The sequence below is a fragment of the Delphinapterus leucas genome, chromosome 19, assembly GCF_059928025.1.
Source record: "Delphinapterus leucas isolate spDelLeu-1000000601 "Yukka" chromosome 19, BTC_Dleu_Yukka2, whole genome shotgun sequence".
Classification (NCBI taxonomy): Eukaryota; Metazoa; Chordata; class Mammalia; order Artiodactyla; family Monodontidae; genus Delphinapterus; species Delphinapterus leucas.
Genome location: NC_143147.1, coordinates 54,211,097 through 54,224,170, shown reverse-complemented (window position 1 = coordinate 54,224,170; position 13,074 = coordinate 54,211,097). Strand labels below are relative to the sequence as shown.

Here is a 13,074-nt window from a genome sequence, read left to right as displayed (position 1 = left end):
TTTTGCTTGGCTTATCAACATACGTTGACTTAAATTCTGATGCATTACAAGTACCAAAGTTGAAAGTTGTTCCAGTTTTCAGCAAACCCAATATAAAAAGCCCAGACATAAAATAAATAAGGTAGTGAATACTCATATTTAAATATTAAACCAAAGAGACTCTGTAAATTGTAACCTTCTTTTGGGCACTTAAGCCTTTATTTTTTAATTTTTAAAATTTTCATGAGCTCCGATTTGTCTATGTTTTCTTTTGTTGCCTATGCCTTTGGTATCATATTTAAGAAATCACTGCCGAATGTAATGATTTGAAGCTTTTATCCTGTATTTTCTTCTAAGAGTTTTTATCCTGTATTTTCTTCTAAGAGTTTTATAGTGTTTTTTTTTTTTTTTTGGTTGTGCCACATGGCATGCAGAACTTCCCTGAACAGGGATCAAACGCGTGCCCCCTACACTGGAAGTGCGGAGTCTCAACCACTGGACCACTAGAGGAGTCCTTAAGCCTTTAGATTATTAATTATCCAATAAGCCTCTCTTTGAGATCATGGGAGAGGGAATGAGGTAAGACAGTGGTTTGGTATCACTGTCCAATCAAGAACAACTGAAAATAAGCACTTCTGAAATGATCTGTAAGTCAATGGCAGAACTGGATTTGATCCAGGACAATTCTGTTGACACATAATTTAGAATTCTGGTTCTACTTCTGGAGGAAGGGCTGTCCTTTATCCTGGGTGAGGGGCACAGTTCTAGGATTCCATGAATTGGTCCTTTCTGCCACTTCCTTCTTGGCGTTAGGCTGTGGATCACATCACAGGCGATTATGGACCCAGGGGTCTTCTAATATCCTTAATGTCCTGAAGAGGAGGACACAAGGATGAAAGCGTCTCCTGAGGTTTTTTGTAGAACTACAAGCTTAGGTCCCAAGACAACATAACCCAGCCTTCCTGGGAAACCAGAAAACTGGGCGATAGGCTGCAAGGAAAACCAGCAGCTGGGACCAGAGATAATTGATGTCCCTTTTCTCTTTGATGTCTGAGTTAGCAGTGAAGCAGACAGGACCAAAGGGAGGCCCATGAATGAAACATCATTATCAATGGCTTCAGATTTAACTCTATCTTGCTGATTTAAAAACGGCTTTTTAATTGTTGGATCTTGATCTAAAACTCCTTCACTAAGGGGAGTTAACATGGTAAAGAGAATTTAAATTTATGTTGAGTTTTATGAGGAGAATTTTGCAATGCCCCCTTTAGTTGGGATTCTATGTGAATGAATTCCAAGTGCCATGCTAGTCCTGGAAGACAGGCAAGAGATGCGGGGAAGATGATGCCCATCATTTACTGAACACAAAAGTCTCCACCGCAGGCCCTCTCCTGCCTGACACCACGTAAGAAGCAGAAATGAAGGAGTGTAAATATTCAAGGCTGGGTCCACAAGGCCTGATGTCCACAGCCAGGGCCTCCTCCTACCACCGCCAACCTTCTAGGTCCATCATATTTGTTACAATAGTCACACAACTTAAATACAGTGCAAGCTGATGACATTCAAGTGTTAAATGTAAGATGAATTCTGAAAATCATTCACTGACTCTAAGAAAATCAAGTTGAATACTTGGAGGGACTTCATAAAGGTGAGTAAATTTTTAACCGTCAAATAGCATGTTAAAGACTGTGGAAAAAAATAGTAAAACTCTAGAGAGACTCTGCATTCAGATTATACACAGTGTAAGCCCTTGTTCCAACCAGCTGGAAGTCCTAGACAATGCATTATGGGTGTTGCTTAGGCCAAAAAGACAAGGAATTCCAACCGGCTGACCCAAACACCAAAAGAAGGCCTGGGCCCTACAGCAAAAGATGGAGGAATAATTGCACAACTATCTGGTTAATTTAAATGTTTAAAATATATATGTATCATTTTTTATGATCTTTTAAAAAATATTTTATTTTTTGCTGCATTGGGTCTTAGTTGCAGCAGGCGGGCTTCTCTCCAGTTGTGGAGCATGGGCCCCAGCATGTGGGCTCTGTAGTTGTGGCGCAAGGGCTCAGTTGCCCCGCGGCATGAGGGATCTCAGTTCCCCAACCAGGGTTCGAACCTGTGTCCCCTGCATTGGAAGGTGGATTCTTAACCGCTGGACCACCAGGGAAGTCCCTTTGATTTTGTCATTTAATGACTTTTTTAAAGAAACATGTATTATGACCCTTAGTATTCACTCCATGGGTAAGAAAGCTTCTTAAACCAGATTTATTAATTCAGATATAACTATGGCTATCGAATGCTTGGCGTTCCCTGGATTCAGAGCACGTTGAGTTTGCTTTATTTAACATTTTTTCTTCTTGACTCTCAGTTGCCACCATGAAGCCTACTTCTGTGTTTACCAAGTTCAGCACTGCTTCATTATTTCATTTGTAGAATCTCTCCTCCATTGTCTTCCATTAGTTCTGCTACTTTCTCAATCTCATCAGTGCTCACTTTTTATTCAATCAGTACACTAGTAAGATCTCGGAACCAACCTGCTAAGCCAGGTCGCCAGTCCCAGGCTGGTGGGAGGGAGGATGGTTCAGCTCAGGCTGGCGTGGACAGTACACAGGCTATTCCTGGCGTGCAGCAGATTTCAGGAAGGAAGAGGGCAGAAGCAGGGACAACAAATGACAAGTCACTCTGCTTGCCTGTGGCAAGAGTTCTGTTGTGTGCAGTTAAACGTGGGTGTGTGTGATTTCCCGGGGCTCCACTACCACCCAGACAACAGCGCCTGCTTCCAGGAAGAACTGCCTACTTCTATCTTGATCCCTACTCAGTGTAACAATGTATCTGTTCCAACTAACTCCATCACCAAGGTCAGTAGTTTGCACATTCATCCAATCCCAAGGGTCTGCTCACAGGCTGCTGCCCACGAAGCCATTTAATGAGCAATTATTATGTGCTGAGCCCTGGGCTAAGCACTACCTCATTTAAACCCCACAGCAACTGTGAGATAGGTACCCCAAGTTACAAACAATAAAAAAAACTCTCCAAGAGGCTAAACAACAAAGCTTAGGCCCCGCAGTGAGTAGGGGAACTGGGATTTGCACCCAGGAGTTCTGATCCGAGGCCCCACCCTTAACCATTAGGCCAAACCTACTGTGTCTACATGCAGGACACTGCCCCACACTGGGGAACCCGTCTAGGGAAAACCAGCATCTGCCCTCCAGGCATTCACAAACTTTCCTTGAACAGCTGAGGCACAAAATGCATTTCTTGGGGGTTAATTCTTAGCCTTCCTGATCGAGGCAAGCACAGAAATATCGAGAAAGAAAACACAATTTCAGATAATCCGCCTGGAGGTCATCCAAGCTGGCATTTTGTGGAAGCCGATTCCTACACCTACAGAATGTTTCCTAATCAAAGAATCCTCAAAGCTCAAAAACCACCCCGAGCTGGCCTCAAGCTCCCTCCCCACCCTCAGGTGGGGGCCATCTGTGCAAGACAGGAACCTGGCAGAGATGGCAGGAGCATGGCGCCTGAGGCAGGGAAAGAGGTCTTGGACAGCAACCCCTTTGGCGAGGGAACAGAAGTGAGTCCGGTGTGTGTGATGTGTGTCCGATCGCCCACACAGGCGCTTGTGGGAAGCGGCAGAATAGTAGCTGGGTGGAGTAGCAGTGAGTTCTGTGGATGGAGGATTCCAGGCTGTCCCTCTACACCACAGTATAATGGAATATTTACTGCAGAGCCCGGGCCCCAGGAAGTGAGAAAAGCTCCCAGGCCCACTTTTGCCAAGGGAGACTGAGATTCTGGCTTGAGGTCCTTCCTATGCCCGCCCAACTCCTCTCACACCCACAGGCTCCGAGCTGGGTCCCAGTGGCAGTTACCAAAGCTTCAGCCTCTGAGGTGCAGAACCTAAGATGGAGATCTAATGTCCCTGAAACTTCAGTGATTTGATCTTGAGTCTATGTCATGATCCCCCGATCTTGATTTCCAGACTTCTTTAAGACAGTCAGACCTGGCTGCTCCTTTGTGTGACAGAGCAGTCCTGAAATCCTGGATTTGGGGGAAGAGGTTTAAGGTCCCCAGGATATCTTCCCTGTTTTATAAACAGAGGCACAGAGGTTGAGTAAAATCTCTTGTTCCATGTGTCAAGGCCGAAATTCCGAGCTTTAGGCTGTGCTCCAATGACAGACTCTTACAAAAGTTCACATGCGCGTCAGTGGTTTTGGAATTAGTATATTCCACTGGGTCAATGTTATAGATCGCGCTTTGCTTCCCGCTAGCCCACAAAGGCCTATTAAGCCGACATGTAGCTGAGAAGGGGCAGGGGCTCCTGTCAGACACCCAGCTCCACCACTCACTGGCTGTGTGACCTTTAGTGAGTTACTAAACCTCTCTGTACTTCAGTTTCCCCATATGTAATATGGAGATAATACAAACTGCTACTTAAAGGGGTTGTTGTGAGGATCGAATGAGATAATCTCTGGGGAACACTTAGAACAGTGCCTCCAATTAGGTACTCAATGAATGTAAGATGCCACTAAGATGATGGTGCCAGGGTAACAATGTTTCTATAGCAGGGCTTCTCAACCTTGACACTTGTGACATTTGGGGCCAGATCATTTACGCACCCTGGGCCTTGTAGGATGTTTAGCAGCATCCCTGGCCTCTTTCCACTAGATGCCAGTAGCACCCCTGCCCAGTTGTGAAAACAACAAAAAAAATGTCTCTAGACATTAAAGTGGCCCCAGGGCTTGAGAACCACTGTTTTACAGGAAACCAGCTGAGAGTCCCAGCTGGAACATCGGATTCCTCTCCCTGCTGCAGCCCAGATGGTGAGGCTGGGGTTTTCCCTTCCTCTCACCTGCTGAGGTGGCCCTCCCATGCCAGCTCCAAGTCACTAGTGGAAGCATCTAGGCTGGCAAGTTAGGAATGGTCGGGCAGGTGGGTGTTTCTGGGGATGTGGAGGGGGTTGGGGGGTCCTCTAAGTGGGATGATGAAAAGTGGGAGGAAGAAGAAGGAGCAGAGGCAAAGGGGGTTTCCCACCTCCATCCCTCTGACCTCCTGCAGGAACAGCACCTGCAGGGCTAAAGGTCGCAGGGCAGGGTCCTCCTCCCCCTGGGGGTGGAGTGTGGTTTCTCCCCTTTCCACTCTGCTGGCCAATGAGGGTGAGGTGAGCAGTGGGGACCAGGCTGTGGGGCCATAAGCAGCAGGAAGGGAGAAGGCAGGGAAGCAGTGGGGGAGGGGAGGGCATGGAGGTGCACCAAGGGGTACAGGCAGCTTTTGGGTGTCATTTTGACACAGAGCAGGGGACAAACTGGACTGGATTTGTCCCCAAAACTTCTTGATGCCATGACCTTGAATAAAGCCCTCCTCCCATTCTGCTTTCTTTTCACCACCTTTTTAAACCTGCATTTTCCCGTTTTATCCATTTATTTGTTAAATGAGGAGGGCCCAAAGACCTCTTGTATGTCTAGCACTGTTCTAAGCCCCTAAGGGTGCTTTTATTTATAAGTGATTCTTGATTTCAAGGTGAGAGGAAGGAAGGTACTAATTAACTAAATAGAAGGCACAATCTAATTGAAAACTAACATATGTTCATGTACACAGCTGTGGAGCCACCCAAATCATATACATATATTTATACACATAAATGCCGAGGGAAGGTAGAATAAAACAATTTCTTAAAATTTTCAACCAATGGGCTTCATGAATTGATGTTAAAAGGGCAGAAGGAAAACTCAGCCTAAACAAAGGGCACCCCAATCCTACCACATCTCCAGGCTGCCACAGCTCTCAAAGGGCATGTGGGTCAAAGGGCATGTTCAATAGAAAGGACACTTTCCCAACTGGAATAAATCTGACCCTTCTTGAATCAAACTGATTGTAAGTTTTCTTCTTGTAATTTGTGGGAATAACCCTTTTCTTTTGTTCCTGTTGGGGGATCTGTGCCTGATATTAGAAACCACTCAAAGATGGGCGTGTGCAGAGGAGGTCGGACAGACACAGACTGTCATTCACCCAAAACCAGCATAACCAACAAACACCTCCCCCAAATTGTCCAACGTTGAACGCCAAGAGTCAAGCTAGGTTACTGCAGTAAACACAAGCTGTTACAGAAGCAAATGTTGGTCAAGAAATTGATTAGCTTCAAGAGCCACTCTGAAGCGGGCTCTGGGAGAAGCATGTTATTAATTTACTTAGGGGAAGGTCTGGAGATGGAGGAATGGATAAGCAATTCTTATGTGGTAAACATAAGCAGCATCATAAAACACAAAAAATACCTTAATTAATTATGGTAGGAAAGGCATTCATTTCTCTCTCTGTCGTAGGATCGGTCAGTTGGAGGGACGGGGATCAGATAAAACTCAAAGCTGTCCTGTTGAGCCTGAGCGCGCGGTGGCCCAGAGGAGCAGGCTGGCATTCGCTGTCCCACGTCCCACCATCCATCCCAACCCGGACCAGCCGGAGACTCGCGCATGGAGTTATGGGTCCGGACCGCCTGACGCCAAGCGGGGCCTCCCGGGACTTAAAACAGCCCCCACCTGCTGGAGATTCGGTGACAGGAGTCGATGGGAAACCCAGGAAACCCAGGCGCGGCGGCTGGCCCCAGCTTCAGGGTCGGAGCGTAGGCGCAAACGGGGCATCTCTCGCGTTCCCGGGTAGGAAGCCGTGTAATTAAAGCGCGCCCAGAGCCAGGGATGGAATTTCCCGATACGCGTACGAAGGACCGTCCCCAGGCCCCCGGGATTCCTCCGTTAACAGCCCCCCAACCCCGGCCTTGCCGACCAGAGAGCCCTTACCAAACCGCCAACACATTTCCAAAGAGTAAAATCGCGGATGCCGTACTGCGCTTTGTTCCCGGCACTGAGCTAAACGCGCTTGCCTCTGCCTCGCTCCTTTTCCCCCAACCGACAGGAGATGACCTCTCTGCCCCCGGTCCATCCCGAGCAGCGGCGGCCGCGGGCTCCCCGTTCCCAGGGCCGCTCTAAGACCCTCGCTCTCTCTGGTACCAGAATCTCCTGTCCAGCTCTATTGTGGGGAGGGGCGGGGAAGATGCTCGAATTGATCCTTGAACCTCTCCAACGCACCCGTGCCGAGCCCAGCTCTGCAGGGAGGCTCTGATCCTGAAACCAAAAGAAGGTTCGGCTTGGCCCCGGGCAGCCTCTCGACCCCCCGCCGAGTCATTCCCGAATATTCAGATCAACCTGCGCGGCTCGAGAGGACGATTTGGCCCCTAAAATGCTCATCCCTCTCAGAACTGCGCCCCCGCACCAGTTTCCAGCGATAGAATTAACCAGAAAGCCGGCCAGGCTCCGGCTAATGGAAGGAGGGCGAGACTCGGATTTGTTCGCCGGGGTCCGTACCCGCCTCTCTATCCCTCCCTCCCCACCCCCGCCTCCTGGTTTCAAGGCGGCGGCGAACTCGGGATCTTAAGTGAAAATCCCGCACAGTTCTAAAATAATATTCGGCTATAATAATAAAAACACATGAGAGATGCCTATCTGGGTGGTTGCGGCCGCCAGAGTCCAATTAGGAACAGGCACGGGTTCAGGGTTGGGGGTGCGGGTCTCCCTCCAGCGTCCTCCAGGAGCCAGAAGGGGCGGCCCTGCTTGTCCCAAGGTTCTCCATCTCTGCTGGGAAGGGGCGGGGCACGCCCCAAGGGCCCGGGGAGCGTGTGGTCTCCATGACAACCTCCCCTCGGCGCCCCCCATCCCATCCTCCCGATAAAAATGGGTGTGGCCCGCAGCACCCGAGGAAACCTCACGGCCCCTCCTCACAGTCTCCTGCCTGGCGAAGCAACAGGGCTTGAAGCGAAGCGGGGCCCCGCCTGCGAGCTCCCACCGGGAGCTGGTGCTGCTTGGTGGGCAGCCTGGTGGGGCATGGCCCCCGGGAGGTTCCGGGTGTGGGGAGGGGGATCGATCCTTCGCAGCGACCCGCAAGGCGCGCGGAGACCTCGAACCCCACCCCTTCAGCCCCGCGGATGCTTTCTGGCGCGTGGCCCGGCTCTGGGAGGGGGCTGCGCGGGGTGACGCCCTTTCCATGCGTGCCCCGAGGCTAACTCGAGTTCCTCGACCCCGGCGAGCTCTGAGAGCTAACAAAGGGCTCGGAAATGAGGGGCAAAAAGCGGGAGGAGGGGTGGGAACCTTGGTTAAACACCCTCGTAGAATAAAAGCCAAAAACCAGTGCTGGCAACGCAGATCACGTAAGCCCTACAAACAAAGCATCGGGCCCCCGAGGAAGATTCCGGGTGAACGACCCCGGTGCTCAAGACCGCAGCAGCAAAATGCCAAGACTTCAGCGCTAATTGCGCTCCCCCCGTTAATGACAGTCCCCGCCCTGTCCTCCTAAGCCCAGCCACCCGGCTTGGCACGGTACTGTAAAGACGTGACACACCGCAAAAAGATGGCACCTCGCGTTCGGAGGGGAAAAAAGCAGGGGTGGAAGTGGGAGGAGGCAAAGCCTTCCCTCCCCCTCCTCGCCCACCCGGGTCCACACCCACTGCCGCAGTGAGGGGCGAGCACTGCGCGCCAGCCCCTCGCCTCCGGCAGGGAGCGCACAAGCCGGACGCCCGGCGCGGAGCGCAGAGAATGGGGCCCGCCCCGAAATGCACCTGCAGCCCTTGAGCGGGCTGGTGCCGGGCTGCGGCTGTGCGCGCCCTCGAGCCGGGATCGGCAGCTGCCGAATCCTTCCACATCGCAAGGCCAGGTGACCCCTGCCTTTTCGAGCCTCCACCTTGGGATCCGCGCGCTGTCTTCTCTCGGGCACGGCGCTGCTTGCGTCTCGGTGCCAGGAGCGCGCAGGGGGAAGGGCGACTAAAGTGACAGCGCCGGGACCCCTCCCCATTTCTCCGATTCCACTCCCAGCCCTCAAATGTCCCCAGCGGGTTTCTGAAGGAGGAAATCGAGGAGAGGGTGGGCCACCGCCTTAAACCAAGGGCAGCGAAAGCCCCACTGGAATCGCTGCCGGGGAGGGGCTGGCAGGCAGTCATCTTTTCTAGAACCCGATCAATACCTTCCTTAGAGCTGATGGCAAACCGAGGCAGAGAAATTGGATTACAGGTTCGGTTTCGGGGGTCGTCACCGGACTCCCCTCCACCCCCCGACACACACACAGTCATACGCCCATTGCGGCAAAAGGCGGTGTTCGAGAGTGCATAGCAGCCCCCTCCCCCAGATCATCGCCATCCGCGCCCCACCCTGTGGGCACAACATCTGACGGGTCCGCGAGAAGCGGGTCGTGTAGAAAACCCCCGCCTCAGGACACACACACACGAGCGCGCGCGCGCGCGCGTGCATCCCTTGCATGGGTCCCTTTCCAAGTCGCCCCAATCCAGGCGCCGGAGCGCTGAGGGCGCAAGGAGGGGCCGCCGCCTTTGCCCCCGACCAATGCCCACCTCATGAAAACCATCTCTGAGGCGAGGGGAGGCGGCATGGGGTTGCAGGAGGGAGGACGGGGAGGCAAATTTCGGAGCCTCGCACTTACCTGATAGTCGACAGAGGGCGAGGACAGTAGAGGGAAGCAGAGGAGAAAGTGGCTGTGGTGTCGGTGGCAGAAGGTGGGCGGCGGCGGCGGCGCTGCTGCTGGTGTCTGAGCTGGTGGGTGGTGGAGACTGCGAGCGCGCGCACGAGCGAAGAGGGCGCGCTCCCGAGACCGGCGGGCAGCGCAGGCGCGAGCAGCGGGAGCACGAGCCTCCCGAGGGGAGGGGTGGGCCGTAAGGCCTCGCGGGCGTGTTCTCCTCCGGCCACCAGTAGGCGCGCGCGAGAGCTCCAAGGATCGGCCCATCCTAGCCTCTCGGCTCTCTCCTCTCTGAGCTTCCCTTCCCGGGTCTCGCCTCCCTCTCACGACTTGGGCCGCGGCGCTGACCGCAATGCGCATGCGCACTCTGGCCCTTCTTCTGCTAGGGGAGCCTTTGTCTTGTCTGAGGGGTCTCCTCCCTTGGGAGGGAGGCTTGGATGCTCTCTGGGTCGAGAAGAGGCTGGGTGCTCCGCCCCCAGGTCCGCTGCCCCTTTTTTTCCCTGTCGTCCTGGGGTGATGTCCTGTCTGGGAAAGGTTCTGGGCGGGTTTCCACATGGCCAGCCCTCCAGTCCGTCCACCCTGGACCTCAAACCTCCCTCGGGCTTGCCCTCCATATCGCTGGCACCCTGACCCTCCCCTGAATTTCCCGAAATGATTCCCCTTGTTGGAGATCAGTTCCCCGGATCTGCTTCCTTTCAATCTGTCCACCTTTTTTGTTACCGATCAAGGTGAATTCTTTCCTTAGCAGATATGCTGAAAACAGGCTAACTCAGTTGTAATACGGTAGTGCAAGGTTTTGGGGGGTTTTGGTTTTTTGTTTTAACAAGGAGCATTCGAATCTATTATTCATCTGTGACCCAAGAATAAAATCTCAAATTAGATGAAGATTCAAATGGCACTTATCACATTACAGAGCATTTTCACATATACAGTTATTTTTACCTTGTTTGTGAAACACTGTTAAACTGTAAACAGCTTGAGATCTGAATTTCTAAATGCTGCTGGAGATTCTCACCTGGATAACACGGCCTCAGACTGAAACTGACCAGGGGCTTTCATTCTCTCAGTCAGCCAACATCTAGGTTTTGTCCTTAGCTTTGTCTCCCCAACATCTAATTTAAGCCCTGGGAGTGGGAGGTTTTAAGTGTATGAGGGCTTGGAGACAGCCATCTTGTCCTAAGATGGGAATTTGTCTTAAAGCTTTAATTTGCATAGCTCATATATTTTTTCAAAGCAGTATTGTATGTTACAGATTAATACAAAAAGCAGGTAATTAAAGATACTTTATTCACAGGGGTTTAATTAATGTATTATTGGGAGCACTGAGTGGATGATGGAGATGGGGGCCAATTTCTTAAGCTCTGAGTCTCTAGAATTGACCTTTTGTTGTTCCAACTGCCACCATCCTAAAGACCCTTATCTTGGTTCTCGATATGTAGTGACCTTACTGGTGTCCCTTCTCTGTTTCTTTCTATATCAGCTCATCCTGCCTAAAGGCTTCTAATTTCTCCCTAAGTGAAATTAAACTCCTTAGCCTTAAACTTCTCTTCATCTGCACCTCCCCCCCCGCCCCCGCGGCCCCCCCTCCCCCTGCCCCCAGCCTATCATCTGAGCCTCTGTCTTTTCCAGTTTTCTCTCTCATCTATTCTATGGCCAACTGAGCTTGTTTGACTGGAACTCTTGCTCTACTCTAGGGTTTTCCTTTGCCTGCAAAGTCCTTGCTCTTTCTTCACCAATATCCTACCTAACTTTCGAAACCTAGCTCAAATTTTACCAAAACCTCCCCTAATCATTCCAACTGGAAGGCATATTTACAACCAGGCAGAGTATTTGGACAGCCTGAAGTGTATTTGTTCCGCCTAATTGTCTGCTAGGCAAGGTGCTTTGATGAGACACCTACAGTCCTCTCTCACAGCCAACGTAAGGGAGTATCAATATAATACAGCTAGATTAGAAAGTGAGTATTAACATTACAGACAAATGCTTTACTATGCAAAAGGAACCATATCCAGATTCCCCTAAATGTCAGTTCCCCTGATGCGTTTGAAATGTAAGTTGATTTACAGGCAAATTTGTAAACACCTCAATTATATAAAAGGAGGCAGATCCATGCCTTAGTTTCTCTGGACTTACCTCTTGCTAATTATCACTTAGGCCCAAATTTTCCTTTCTGTCTTTATATTTCCTGAATGCCTCTTACCCACCTCTCCTTCCCTCCATTATCCTGCTGAGAACATTGCCCCTTGTCTAGGTTTTCTGGATTCCAGCAAGAAGCAGGACGAACTGCAGACAAGGGTTTCAGTTACACATGACTCAGCAGTGTAGCTCTATTGTCAAAAAAGCGAAGGTCATCCTGGGGCCCAGAAATAGGGACAAGGCATAACAGATCCATGAGATCAGCCTCTCCTTATATTTGGCTTTGCCCAGACACTCTGGATCTGCCTGCCTAGGGGAGTGTCAGGTAATTTGGGGAGTTTTCAAAGGGGAGCCCCAAATACAGAACTTGAAATCAAGTTAAATATTAACTTTCACTTAAACTGTACCATCACTGGCAAAATCCCACTCTGTGGAAGATGTAGTCAGAATTCTAAAAGTGGGATGTAATGTACAACATGATGACTAAATACTAAAAGTTCTCATTACAAGGAAAAAAAATTTTTGTAACTATATGAGGTGATGGATGTTAATTGAACTTATTGTTGTAGCTATTTCACAATATATATCTGTCAAGCCATTATGCTGTACACCTTAAACTTATACAGTGCTGTATGTCAATTATATCTTAATAAAACTGAAAAAAGTAAGAATTCTAAAAGTTACCAAAATATTGAGACCTGAGTCGCATCTCATGAGCTATAGTCTGGCGTTTGTACTTTTATTTTTACAAGCTGTTCTTTTTTTTTTTAAGCATTTTTTAAAACTTTATTTAATTTATTTATTTGTGGCTGAGTTGGGTCTTCATTGCTGCGCACAGACTTCGGCAAGCAGGGCTTCTCTTGTTGCGGAGCGCAGGCTCTAGGTGCATGGGCTCAGTAGTTGTGGCTCCCGGGCTTAGTTGCTCCACAGCATATGGGATCTTCCCGGACCAGGGCTCAAACCCATGTCCCCTGCATTGGCAGGTGGATTCTTAACCACTACACCACCAGGGAAGCCCACAAGCTGTTCTTTATTCAGAGTAAATATCATTATCATTTCTTTTTCTAAGTAATACCAAGTTCTAAGTACTATTACTGACTGTTATTAGTGTCCTGATTTTTTTTTAATCAGAGAAGGAGGTTGTTTATCCTTTCAACAAACTGTATGGGGCGAAAACAGTGATAACCAAGACTGTAAGTTGCTCTCAGTATAGTGATTTGCACTTATTGATTAATAAGTGATTTATTTATTAATTGATATTGATCTTACACATTCAGGGTTAGCTAATCTGGAAAGGATGCATATGATCCCAGTATATGACATCCTGGAAAAGGCAAAATTATGGAGACAGTAAAAAGGTCAGTAGTTGTTCAGGGGTTAAGGGGGAAGAGGTGGGGCGAAGAGGGATTTTTAGGGCAAAATTATTCTGTATGATGCTCTAATGGTAGATACACGTTGTTATAT

General features: G+C 49.7%; 1 protein-coding gene across 4 annotated transcripts in view; it reads right to left on the bottom strand.

The window, feature by feature from the left end:
* MAPT (microtubule associated protein tau) overlaps positions 1-9,568 on the bottom strand; it is a 103,262-nt gene extending 93,694 nt beyond the window's left edge. Inside the window, exon 1 of one of the 4 annotated variants that reach the window (XM_089901379.1) lies at positions 9,442-9,568. The gene's annotated coding sequence lies outside the window, so the exon portion shown is untranslated. The remainder of the gene's footprint in view (positions 1-9,441) is intronic. The other 3 variants (XM_022589050.3, XM_022589052.3, XM_022589053.3) reach the window with 3 other exon arrangements.
* Positions 9,569-13,074: the final 3,506 nt, after the last annotated feature.